We start from the raw sequence: 13,527 nt of genomic DNA, 5'->3' as shown, positions 1-13,527 counted from the left end.
TCATTGTGTGAGACACAAGTTAAACTGGAGAAGGTAACACCAGATAACTTAAATTGACTGTCTGAAAGCCAGGGAAGGTATCGTGTGTCTTTTATCTTATATACAACTCTCGCGCCCAGCCCAGTGCACGGGCCAGAGCTGATGATCAGGATGTGTTTATGGAGCTAAAGAAGGATCCTCAGGTACAATGTGGATCATAAAGACCATCTCAGAAAATTATTCTAGTTCCTGTGTTTATAGTAGAAGATTTTCATATATATTTATTATTATGTAGTTTTAGGACCTGCATTAAATTAAAAATTGTATTCTAAAGAACTGCTTTTTTTCCTGAAATAATAATGGAAGTAGTACTATTTGTTGATTCAGGGGGAAAGTACAGGCTGATTGTCACGGCCCACCCTACGACCGCTTGTCAGGGCCCAGGTCTGGCCAGGTCTCTGGCCGGCTTAACTAGGTTCCTGATGTAGACCACTAAGCTACCTTGCTTAGGAACAATTTCTCTTAGGTACCTAAGGGCTTTACTTTAGCTGACGGAGGGGTGGGGAGAGAGTCTTAGAGAGTAAAGCAGTCTTTGAATAGATAGATCTTAGTCTTTAGTAGAGCTTGGTAATCTTCAGCAGAGAGACGCCGTGCAGGTGTTCTGCAGGCAGGAGAGGAGACAGAGTCAGAGTAAGTGGGTCCATGATAGAATGCGCATGCTCCCGACTGCCTTCTCCTCCAGCCTAATATAAGGCTGATCTTGTGCCTCTCAACACCACAGGTGTAAAGACTGCCAATTCACCAATGCTCTTATCTTGGGAGCTCTCATGCTTGTTAGGAAAGCTAAATCCCTCTCCATGCCCTTTTCACCAAGGTGTTCCATTATTGAGCTATACAGGTATTTCTTATAACTCTCACTCCTCCTAGCCATAGGCTATATGGGCTGCTACAGCTGATTACAATGTACATAATTTATTTAAGATATATAGAATTATAGACACTGTTCCTACCCTTACTAAACTCCCATCTCATTGGTTTGCAAGACATGAATATGCCTTCTCTCCTCAAATTAAACAATAATAAAAGGCAATAGTTGAGTCCTAGTTAAGTTTCTTGGATATAAGGGACAGATATTTACTCTGGCCAACTTCAGGGGGGAAAAAAATGCATGACTCACAGATGTATGGGCAATGTGCAAGAGCCAAGTGCAGGAAAGACAAGATTTGGTACCTTCCAGGATGGAGAGGGTGAGACCAGAGGATGGGTTCACCAGGCCCTGCAGTCAGAATGGAAAGACAAGATTCGGTACCTTCCAGGATGGAGAGTGTGGGACCAGAATGTGGGTTCACCAGGCCCTGCAGCCAGAATGGTTCAGCTCCATCCTTTTCCTTCTTTGATCTCTGCATTCAAGATTCATTATTCCTGGGAGAGAGAGAGTCCAGCTGGCACAGCTGGAGATACATGCTCCCTCCTTGACCAAGGAAGAATAATCAGGCAAGACTGCACAAGATGGGGGTTGTGTTGTTCTCCAAAGCACAACAGGGGTGTGGCTATGAGATGTGGTGGATCCTACCAGTAGTTACTATTCTGAGAGTTCAGAGAAGAGAGAGTCTGGTGAGAGTCTTCACAGGCAAGATGGAGCTCAAACTGGACCTTTAAGGATGAGTAGCCATGAGATAAATGAGGAAGATGGAAGATTTTGCTTGGTGCTACATAAACAAAGGCTTAGAGGCAGAGCCAGATGTGCCCCCCAGAGTCTTAAATGGCAAAGATAGAGAAGAAGCATAATTGGTAAATGTCCTTGGATTTGTTTCACTATGAAAGTGATAATAAAGAAAGATGGAGACTTTACCTCTTTCATGTTTACATGGATGGAGCTGGAACATATTCTTCTTAGTAAAGTATCTCAAGAATGGAAGAAAAAGTACCCAATGTACTCAGCCCCACTATGAAACTAATTTGGGGCTCTCACATGAAAGCTATAACCCAGTTACAACCTAACAATAGGGGGAAGTGCGAAAGGGAGGGGAGGGAGGGGGGTGGTGGCTAGAGGGAGGGGGATTGGTGGGATCATACCTGTGGTACATCTTACAGGGGTATTTGTGAAACTTGGTAAATGTAGAATGTAAATGTTTTGGCACAGTAACTGAGATAATGCCAGGAAGGCTATGTTAACCATTGTGATGAAAATGTGTCAAATGGTCTATGAAGCGAGTGTATGATGCCCCATGATCATATCAATGTATACAGTTATGATTTAATAATAAAAAAAGAACAAAAAACAAAAAGAAAGTGATAATAGATATTCAGTTTAAGGGATAAACAAAATAATTTGGGCAGGGAAATAGGGAGTGCAGAGCTGAGTAGCAAGTAGGAAAAACCTAAGGGGGACCTATGTGTTTTTGAAAGAAAATTGGAAAAATAAAGGATACATTGGAAGAATTTTCTAGACATGACATTGAGAACCCAAGTGAAGGGGTGAATCTTGAAGAGGGAGAGAGTCCCCACTTTTTCAAAGGTGGAGGAAGGGAATGGGAATGGATGAATATTGTGCTATCAGTGCAATGATTTAGATGATACTTATTCTGGATATCCCAGATCTTAGCAATGTAAGGTAGAAGTCACGGCCACATTAAGAAGTGCATTGTCAGATAGGGACTCAGAGATGAGGAGGCTTGTGGTCAGAGTGCACAGCATTCAACAAGGAGTCAGTAAAGGATTATACAACAGCATCTCTCCCTAGGTTGAAATTAGTATGAATTTGAGTTATTTTTCCAAATGACTGGATGGAAACTTTTTTTGGTTAATATTCAAAAGCTAGGGTTTCCAAAACTTTGAAACAGATTTTCAAGATAAGAGAATTTATTCAGGAATTTAGCCTTTGTCCCTAGACTTAAAGGATTACCAGAAATATTTGGAAGGCAGCAGAGTGGCATATTTCAGCTGTGATGGTTTGCGCCCCTTATTTATAAATGGAGAAGTCACCACAGAAGTCTTTTTATTTTATATGCTTTTTATAAAATAAATGTATTGGTAGAAACACCAGACATTTCAGTGTTTGGTTTAGCTCTGAAATAGGATCCTGTTTAGACATAGTCACTCTTCCTCTGTGCTTGGCCATTATTGATGCTGGAGTCAAGTCAAAAATGGGTTAAAGGACAAAGCATGAACCTACAAGCAAGACTTAACCTCAAATATTTGATCTATGTCATCACATTAAGTAGTTTCTGCTCAGAAAAGACAAACCAGGGAGTTTGGCTTCTCTTTGACCCTTTGAAAGAGTCAAAGTTATTAAGGTAGATTTTCCCCATGCCTAAGTCACCTAGCGGTGGCCCTTTCTCAGTCTGCTTAAGACAAGGCACAAATAATTGCTTTCTGTCATAAATCTGTTTCTTAAAGATTAAAAATAAACTAAATGGTAGTTGCTCCAAAAGAGGCCTATGAATTGTGTTTTAATAAAAATAATCACTCAACTATTTATCTATTTTATAATTTAAAGTTTAAAATTTCAAGTACTGGATTTACTTACAATGAGGTATGTCAAAACTTTAGAAACAAACTTGGGATGTGTGCTTGGCCTTAGCCAGGACTTTCAGGGCACAGTGGGTAGTTTTTTTTTCACAAGGAGTGAACAAGTCATTTATAGGGTTAATTTCAACAACCTCAATTATAAATATCAAGTATAGCTGTTCATAATACATATAGATAATTATAATTAGTCATGTAAAGTAGGTATTACTATGATGACCTACTTTTCAGGTAAGGAAACTGAGGCTTAGGGAGAGTAGGTAACTAGCCTGGCATCAGACAATTAGCGAGCAACCAGACGGGAGTCGACTCCACATCGGGATATTTCCAAGGCCCGTGTGTTCACCATGCACTATTGTTGTCTTACTTCATAAATGCTCCCATATGTAACATGATGCTAGAGTCTCAGCCAGAAGATCATCCTCAGACTGTCTGTCCTTAACATGTTTTTAATTAAACACTTTTCATTTAAAATTAATTTTAAGCTCAAAAATATTGTGCAAACAGTACAAAGAATTCTTGTAAACCCAGGATTCTTTGAATATTAACATCTCACATGACTAATGTACAATCATATAAATCAAGAAATTAACATCGACGCAATTCTATTGCACAGTCTGTAAACCTTATTCAAATGTTACCAATTTTCCCACGAAGCCAGGATGACATGTTGCTGTGTCTCCTTGGTCTCCTTCAGTGCCAGCCCTATGCTGCACGATCCCAAGTGTGAGCACCCCAAGTGTGAGGACCCCGAGCGTGAGGACTTCCTTACATATGCACCTGGTCGTTGCTTGCTTCATCTCAGTCCCTTGAATCTAGAAGACTTTCTCAGCTTCTCTTTGACTTCTATGACCTTAATTCTTTAAAAGAGTACTAGTCAGTTATTTTTGCAGAATGTGCCTCAGTTTGATTTTGTCTGATGTTTATGAATAAATTTGAGTTGTGTATTTTGAGGTCAAAATACGATAGAAGTTATAATGTGTCCTTCACAATGGATCATACCAGGAGGCACCTGATGTTGGTTTGACTGATTACTGCTGATGCTAACTTGGGTCATTTTGTGAAGGGGCTATCTGGCCGATTTGTCCGCTGTGAAGTGACTATTTTCCCTTTGTAATTAAAAGGTATTTTGTAAGGAAAATACTTTGAGACTAGTAAATATCCTGCTTCATGTAATACTTTAGTCAACAAATGTTATCATTAATTGATGATTTTTGCCTAAAATGATAATTATTGTAGTTTTTGAAAATGGTTACATTTCCCCATCATTATTTTTATATTTATTAGAATCCTATTATAAAGAAAAGTCCCCTCCTTCCTTCCTTCCTTCCTTTATTACTATAGGAACTCATGGATTCCCTATATTGTGGGTTATAGTTTATTGCTATCATTATTTATTTTGTTCAAATTGGCCCATATTTGGGCAAGAGAGCCCCTTGAACTAGGCTCCTGTAGCCTTTTGTCATGTCTCTACCCTTCTGCAGTAGCACCTCCTTACTTTCCGTCAACACACGTTCCTGGCTTATCTTGTACTTTCCTTGCCTATCTCTGTAATTGGCTATTTCTCCAGGGAGTCTTGATTTCTTTTTGTTGAATGGTATCTAGACTAGGTCAAAATCTGGGTATGGTGTGTATGAGTATTCATCCTGCTGGATTATTCTTGTTTCTAGACTTTCTCAGTGGAGAGACCTAAAAATGTATGAGTGTATAGACACATACTTCTATAGCTGTTTGTGTATCTCTCTTTCTGAAATATATTAAAAACATTTTATAAGGATACTTCCAATTCCAATCCAATACCACAAGGTTTATTCTACAAGGTATCCCAAAGGTCACCCGTAAGGTTACCATGCATAGGAAAAATGGGAAATTGTAGGTAAATGTACCTTTATTTATAAAATATTCATTATACAATTGTACAAAGAGTGGTAAATATTTGTAAATATTTTGTAAAGTTTTATAATGAATATTTTGTAAAGAAAGGCACATTGGCTATAATTTCTCATTCTCCTATAAACGGTAAACTCTATTTGTACTTTTACTTTCAGAGAAAGAATATCACTTGTCATAGATATTCACTTATTTGCTCAGTACTACACAGAATTCCCAGAAAGTAGCTTCCCATATCTTATATTTGTGTATGGTTAATTTTATCTTTAGTATTCTGTTCTTTTCTTCTTCTTTTTTTTTTTTTTTGGTTGTTGTTAAATCATAGCTGTGTACATTAGTGCAATCAAGGGGTACAATGTGCTGGTTTCATATACAATCTGAAATATTCTCATCAAACTCTTCAATGTAGCCTTCATGGCATTTTCTTAGTTATTGTATGTAGACATTTGTATTCTGCATTTAGTAAATTTTGCCTGTACCCATTCTAAGATGCACTGTAGGTGTGGCCCCACCTATTACCTTCCCTCCACCCTAACCTCCCCCCTCCCTTCCCCTCCCTTGGCCCTTTCCCCATATTCTTGGGCTATAGTTGGGTTATAGCCTTCATGTGAAAGCTATAAATTAGCTTCATAGTAGGGCTGAGTACACTGGATACTTTTTCTTCCATTCCTGAGATACTTTGCTAAGAAGAATATGTTCCAGCTCCATCCATGTAAACATGAAAGAGGTAAAGTCTCCATCTTTTTTAAGGCTGCATAATATTCCATGGTGTACATGTACCACAATTTGCTAGTCCATTCGTGGGTCTATGGGCACTTGGGCTTCTTCCATGACTTAGCAATTATGAATTGGGCTGCAATAAACATTGTGGTACAGATGTCTTTGTTATATTGTGCTTTTTGGTCTTCTGGGTATAAACCTAGTAAAGGAATTATAGGATTGAATGGCAGGTCTATTTTTAGGTCTCTAAGTATTAATATATACAGTCAAAAGATTGTTTTTCAAAGTAACAAAGGTTAATTCCTTTTCCCTTCCTTTTCTGCATGGCTATGTTATTCATGTGTTACTATATAGTTATTGTTATAGTTGCTATTTGTTTGTACTCTTTGCCAGTTTTCTATTTATTGTCCTTCATCTCCAAATTCACTCTTTATTACCTCCTCTGCAGTATTGGAGCTGTAGCTTTTGAGTAAGTCTCTCTTGCAGCAAGCATCACGTTGCACCAGTCAGGGAAGAGCCCTGGAAGGATGGTGTGAGAGAAGGGGCTTCTCTCCCAGATTCTGATGTGCTGCTGTCATGCTGTATCTCCCTACTGCTACATCGTGGATGCCAGAGGTGTGTGGAAAAAAATTGAATGCCTCTTGGTCCCAGTTACTTGTTTATACCACATGGTCCCTTGGCGAGCTCACAGCTCTGGCTCTAATGTGCTGACCACCTCTACCTGGACCTCCCAACTGGACATTGCACACCTCAGGCCTCATGCTGCTCCGCTGATAAACAGGCTTCCAGTGCCCTTGTCATTCCATGTGCTCCCCAAGGAGTGCTTTCAGCTTGCTGACCATGGCTGTGATTCCTCCCTGCTGCAAGCCAGGGACAATATATGTTGCTTGCCTGATGACTGTGGAGCAGCTCTGGCCCTGGGAACTCATTAATTTTTAACACTCATTGAGTATCTCCCTGTACTCTCTCTGATGACATCTGAATTTCCCATCTTTGGGAAAGGGTCTCTTCCAAGTTTGTTCATTCGTTGAATTCTCTTTCTCTCTCTCTCGCCCTAGATTATTCTTCGGGGTTCTCTTCACATTTTTATCATGATTTTCCTGTTATAGTTTATATTAAATTTCCTTATTCAAATAACTGTATAATTTTTGCCTCCTGATTGGACCTCAATTAAGATGTAGTCCATCTTGAGTTCTCTTTCTCATCCTTGTTGGTTTTATCCACGTATACATCTTGAGTAAGTGACTCACTACTATGGCTGCCAAAAGTCAAAAGTATATAGAAAGCCTGATTCAGAAATGAGTCACTCCTCTGCCCCTCACCATCCATTCTGTCCTGCTCTCATTTTCCCATTCTTTCCAACCCATTACCACCTCTTCCTTGTATGTCACCAATCTTATTAGTTTCCAGTCTCTATTTATTTTTGCATTATCGAACAGATAAGTGTATAATTTCTTATTTCCTTTTTATGTACACAAAGGATAGATAACTACTGTTGTTTTAAACACTTTGCTTTTTCACTTACCAGTATATCATAGTGCCATACCATGCCAGTTCATAGAAATCCTTATCAGTCTTTTTTACAGCTGCGTAGTACTCCTCTGAATGGATATGCAGTAGTTTATTCATCTACTCTCTTGTGTGTGTTTAAGCTCTTTCCAAGCAACACTAATGAACAACCTATGCATCTATGTGTTCCTGTATTTTTAGAGATGTATCTTCAGGGTGGATTCCTAGAAGTGGGATTACTCAGTTGAAAAGAGCCTGACTCGTTTTGTTAATTATCGACAACTTCTCCTGTAAAAGTGCTGTGTCAATCTGTATTCCCACTAGCAATGCATGAGAGTACCTGTTTCCCTCTGTCCTTGCCAACAGACTGTGTTGTTATACTTTTAAATTTTTGTTTATCTACTAAGTGAGAAATGCTAAAGTTTTAACTTGCATACACTTAATTATGGGTTATTTGAATATCTTCTCATACATTCAAATGATATATATATACTATATATGTTTTTAAATGTATTGTCTGTTCATTTTTTTCCCTATTTTCATTTGTCTTTGGACTTTGCATGTGGTGCTGCTTCTGCAATGAAAATGTTTTTATAATTTTATGTAGTATGTATAATTTTATCAGTATTTCCTATTTTGGATTTTGAGTCCCTATACTATGGTTAAAGGCAAATTTGTCCATGTTTTCTTCTTGTATCTGTACAGTTTAAAAGTGTGTATTCAGATTCCTGACCTGACAAGTTTATTCTTGTATATGGAGTGAGATATGGATCTTATCTTTTTGCACTGGCTACCAAGTTTCTCCCTCTTCGCCTCAGCAATGTAAGATGCACTAAATTTCCACATGTGCCTGGATCTCTTTGGGGATTTTTATTCTATCCCACTGTTCTGTTTGTCAATTTGTGTGGTCAGTACTAGACTGTTTTGATAGAATCTTTACAGTAGTTTCAGTGTCTGGTGGAATGTTTCCCCCTCATAGTTCGTTTAATTTATTTCCTGGCTATTCTTACTTGTTTACTTTTCCATATGAATGTTAATAACAACTTATCCTTAATAGTTAATGTGATTTGCTTATGCGATGCCAAATTGTGGAAGCAATTCAGGGGCCTCGAGGTACATTTACATCAACAATTAATAATGCTACCAATGAGAGTCCTTGGCAGAGACCTGGGCCCTGGGAGAAGATGAAGCTCAGGTATCAGTAGCCCAGATGGAATGAGGAAATTCAGAGGGGGAGGAGTCAAATCTGGGGTTAGTACCTCGTCCTGGAATCACTGTTGGGTAGAGCATCAAAGTTAGGTTTCAAGGAGGCTCGGAAGGTGTATGGGGATCGTGGCCTTTCACCGTAGTGCCAATAAGCCAGCATGTTTGATGTGGAATCCTTCAAGTTCTAAGTCCTCAGAGAAGTGAATTTATATTATACATTTAAAAGAAGAAAAAAATGCCCGAGTCTCTGAAGAGTTTTAAGTGTATTTATGCCTTACCTACTTCTGAAGTAAGGTTTGCTTTATTTTATTCCTGGAAATTCTAGCCTTTTTCTTGGAGGGTTCGATAATTTGACACTGAAAATTTTAAAAGCCCTGTGAACAGCCCCTTTCCCTTCTCTACCCAGCATTTACCAAAATAAACACCCTCTAAGCCATTCCCTGATTTGCATAGCAGCGTGGGCTGACGCAAGGGCTCACAGCCTGGGCTATTTCAGGTTTGTGGAGACAGCAAAAGGTTCCAGGTACTTTCTAAATCACTGTTACTGTGAAGTGGAAACAGTTAAGAAGACAAGTGCAAACAATGAAAGAGAAACTTGAGATGGTATCAGTTTTGACTTTTGGAGCCAAAAATCTTCCCATTCCTGAGTGGAGAGTGAGTTCCTGAGGCCCGGCTATGGGCTGTGGCTCCCACCTCCCTCCCATCCTGCTCCCACACACATGCCACTTCTTCCCCCAACCCCCACCATCCCACAAAAAGTAAACTTTGCACCCCCTCTCAAATCTATTTTCTTTAATAATATCTGACTGCTACATGCCATGTTTATCTTTTTCCTAAAGTAAATTCAAGAGCTTTATATTTTTAGCCTAGGGTCTGCACAGCATCCAGCATGGTCTCTGCTCATGAGCGGGCAGTGTACGGTAAACCCTGGTTTGTCCCACCTGATGAGAAGACTGTGCAGTGAATACAGTTTGTCATGTTCTCTCCCCTGGCTCAGCAGCCACAGTCCCCAGTTCTGTGGGGCACAGACAGCATTAGATTAACAAGGATTGATAAGGGCCAATCAACTATTAGAGGGAATTGGAAGAAATGGGGAGGGAATTCGTATGTGTAGAGCACTGACTTTGTCCCAGGCAAAAACATTTCAAATACCTTTTTTTCTTTTTTTTGTAGAGACAGAGTCTCACTGTACCATCTTCGGGTAGAGTGCCATGACTTCACAGGGCTCACAGCAACCTCTAACTCTTGGGCTTATGGGATTCTCTTGCCTCAGCCTCCCAAGCAGCTGGGACTACAGGTGCCTGCCTTACATTTAATTATCAGAGAGCTCTCTATGACCTGGTGATGAGAAGAACGTGTATTCTTTATCTTTAGGATGGAGTGTTCTATATGCGTCTATCAAGCACAGTTGTTCTAGAGTCTCATTTAAGTCCCTTATATCTTTGTTTAATTTCTGCTTAGAGGATCTGTCCAGCTCTGTAAGAGGAGTGTTAAAGTTCCCTGTTATTATGGTATTATACGATATCATATTGCTCAGACTGAGTAAGGTCTGTTTCAAGAATCTGGGAGCATTTAAATTGGGTGCATAAATATTTAGAATTGAAATATCTTCTTGTTGGGGCCTTGGTGTGTGTCACACTTTATGGGGGCAAGACATGATTGCAAGAGGGACTTTGCCTAACAATTGCAATCAATGTAACCTGGCTTATTGTACCCTCAATGAATCCCCAACAATAAAAAAAAGAAAGAAAGAAAGAAATATCTTCTTGTTATATTTTTCCCTTGACCAACATAAAGTGACCATTTTTGTCTTTTTTGACTTTAGTTGCTTTAAATCCACATGTATCTGAAAATAAGATTGCAACTCCTCTTTTCTTCTGAATTCCATTTGCCTGAAAAATTGTCTTCCAAACCTTAATGTGGAGTTTTAATTTGTCTTTTGAAGCTAGGCGTGTTTCCTACAGACAGCAAAAGGATGGCTTGTGTTTTTTAATCCAGTCAGCCAATCTATGCCTCTTCAGTAGAGAATTCAAGCTATTAACATTTATTGAGATAATTGATAAGTGTGGTAGTGTTCTATTCATCTTATTTTGTGAGAGTCCATTGCTTAGTTTTATCTTTTGCATCAGTATGGAAGTTAGGTTCTGTCCTTTAATTGCTGAGTTCTTACTTAGCTGTTGATCCTTTATGATGGTCAGTGTGTAGAACAGATTGAAGTATTTCCTGTAGAGCTGGTCTTGTTGTGGCGAATTTCCTCAATGTTTGTATATCAGTAAATGATTTGATTTCTCCATCAATTTTAAAGCTTAGCTTAGCAGGATATAGGGGCTGGAAATTGTTCTGTTTAAGTAGATTAAAGGTAGATGACAATTGTCTTCTTGCTTGGAAAGTTTCCTTAGAGAAGTCTGCGGTCACTCTGACGGATTTGCCCCTGTAGGTCAACTGCTGCTTACTCCTGGAAGCTTGAAGAATATTTTCTTTTGTCTTGATTTTGGACACATTCATCACATTGTGTTTCGGAGAAGCTCTGTTAGAGTTGAGGCAACCTGGGGTCTGATATCCTTCTGAAAGGAGTGTGTCAGAATCTTTGGTGATATTTGGGAAATTTTCATTTATAATATTCTCTAGTATGGCTTCCATTCCCCTGGGACATTCTTCTTCCTCTTCTGGGATACCTATAACTCATATGTTTGAATGCTTCATAAAGTCCCATAATTCTGTCAGTGAATGTTCTGCTTTCCTTCCCTTCTTTTCTGCCTCTTTAACTATCTGAGTTATCTCAAGAGCTTTGTCCTCTACCTCCAAAATTCTTGCTTCTGCATGGTCAAATCTGTTGCTGACAGTTTCTATTGCATCTTTAAGTTCCCTAATTGACTGTTTCAGTTCCTTCGGCTCTGCTATATCCTTTCTATATTCTTCATATCGTTCATCTCTTATTTGATTCTGTTTTTGGATTTCCTTTTGGTTATTTTCCACTTTATCAGCAGTTTCCTTCATTGTTTCTATTATTTCCTTCATTGTTTTCATCATGTGTATTCTAAATTCCCTTTCTATCATTCCTAACATTTCTTTATAGGTGGAATCCTCTGCAGTAGCTACCTCTGGACTAGTTTTTTGTGTTGCCAGGATTTTTCTTCTGATTCTTCCTCATGAGTGATTTCTTTTATCTGTTTCCTTGCCCTAATTTTCCTTTCACTTCCTCTTGATCTTTAAGTTGCTGTGCCTCTGGACTAGGGTTTTGATGAATCCTCTTGGTATAGGACAAGAAAGATGAGAGGATTGAAGACAAAAAGGGAAAAAAAGAAAGAAAAAAAAGGGAAAGGAGAGGGGGTAGGTAAAAGGGAATATTGACAAAAAGAAGAGAGGCTCAGAAAGAGGGAGACAGGAGCAATACAGGTGTACAGTAGGATACTTTGACCCAACCTTAAAAAAACCCAACCTCTGGGGGTGCCGAGTTGGGTGGTTCTCTGGAGGTCAGCAGCTCTTTGCTATCCTGTTCAGACACAGTACCCCCCCATCTCCACCAAGTAAAGAGGAAAGGCAAAAATGCTATAAATCAAACAAAAACAAGCAAACAGAAAACTTTACAGGATAAAATTTGGGGAAAAACCAAATAATAGGGGTAGAAACACTAACAAAAATGAAGTTTTCATTATTGAAAAAGGCAGCAAAGGAAAATTGTATTTAAACTAGAAAAATGAAGAAAGAAAAGACAGAGGAAAAAAAGAAAAAATCTATGGGGAAAATGTTGAAATTAAAAAAAAAAGCAAAAAACAAAGCACTATATATATCTTGCTGGATATTGTCTGGGCAACAGGTGATCTTGAGGGATATGAGATGTTAATCACAATGCTGGTACAGCTATACGAGATGGAGACTGGAGGACTCCTCTGATTTCTCAAACCCCACAGGGTGAAGAACCTAAATCTCTCCTTAGCCCGCTTAAAAGTCACTTTAAACTGCTAACCTTGGCTAAGCAGAAGTTTTTCCAGGAAAGCACTTGTCACTGGGATCACTCCTGAAGTGGCTATCCATTTATCCAGTGTGCCAAAACCTGTCTCACTCTATGCCCTTGGGGGCTAAGGCTGTAAGGTGTTTCGATCCCCGCCTTTAGGCTGCTCAGTCCCTAGATTATTCACTCCTACCCATCTTTGGAGCTTGCTGGGGCAGTTCTTCCACAGTGGCTCCGCTCGGCCCACAACTGAACACTATTAGCTCTGTCTGGTTCAGCGGCTCAGTCTGGTGCCCTACACAACGCTTAAAGGCCTCCACACTCTTGCCCAAGTTCTCCCAAGGTAGTTCAACTGAGTGCCAAGTCCAAAAAAACCAAAACAGCTCACAGTTAAGGCCTTTCCAGTTTGCAATCTCACTGCTGCTGTACTTACAGCTACCGGAGGGATTAGACCTAACGAACACACGCAAACACTTGCCAGTTCTCCACTGCTTTTGTCCTCCTCATGGGGTCCAGAAGTCTCACGCTGATTCCCTGTGTCCCCTAAGGGATGTTTCTGGGCAGATCCCACCAGCCAGAGATGTCTGGAGTCTTCTTTCCCCAGGCTCACTGTGCCCAGTTGCAAGAAAGCTGCTACTCAGCCACCATCTTGCTCTTCCCCACTCTGTTTTTTTTGTTTGTTTGTTTGTTTTTACAGTATTCCTAGGACCTGCAGTAACATCCAACATATGCTATTTACTACA

The sequence above is a fragment of the Nycticebus coucang genome, chromosome 5 (assembly GCF_027406575.1).
Source record: "Nycticebus coucang isolate mNycCou1 chromosome 5, mNycCou1.pri, whole genome shotgun sequence".
NCBI lineage: Eukaryota > Metazoa > Chordata > Mammalia > Primates > Lorisidae > Nycticebus > Nycticebus coucang.
The sequence above is the reverse complement of the archived record's forward strand: the minus strand, read 5'-3'. Positions refer to the sequence as shown.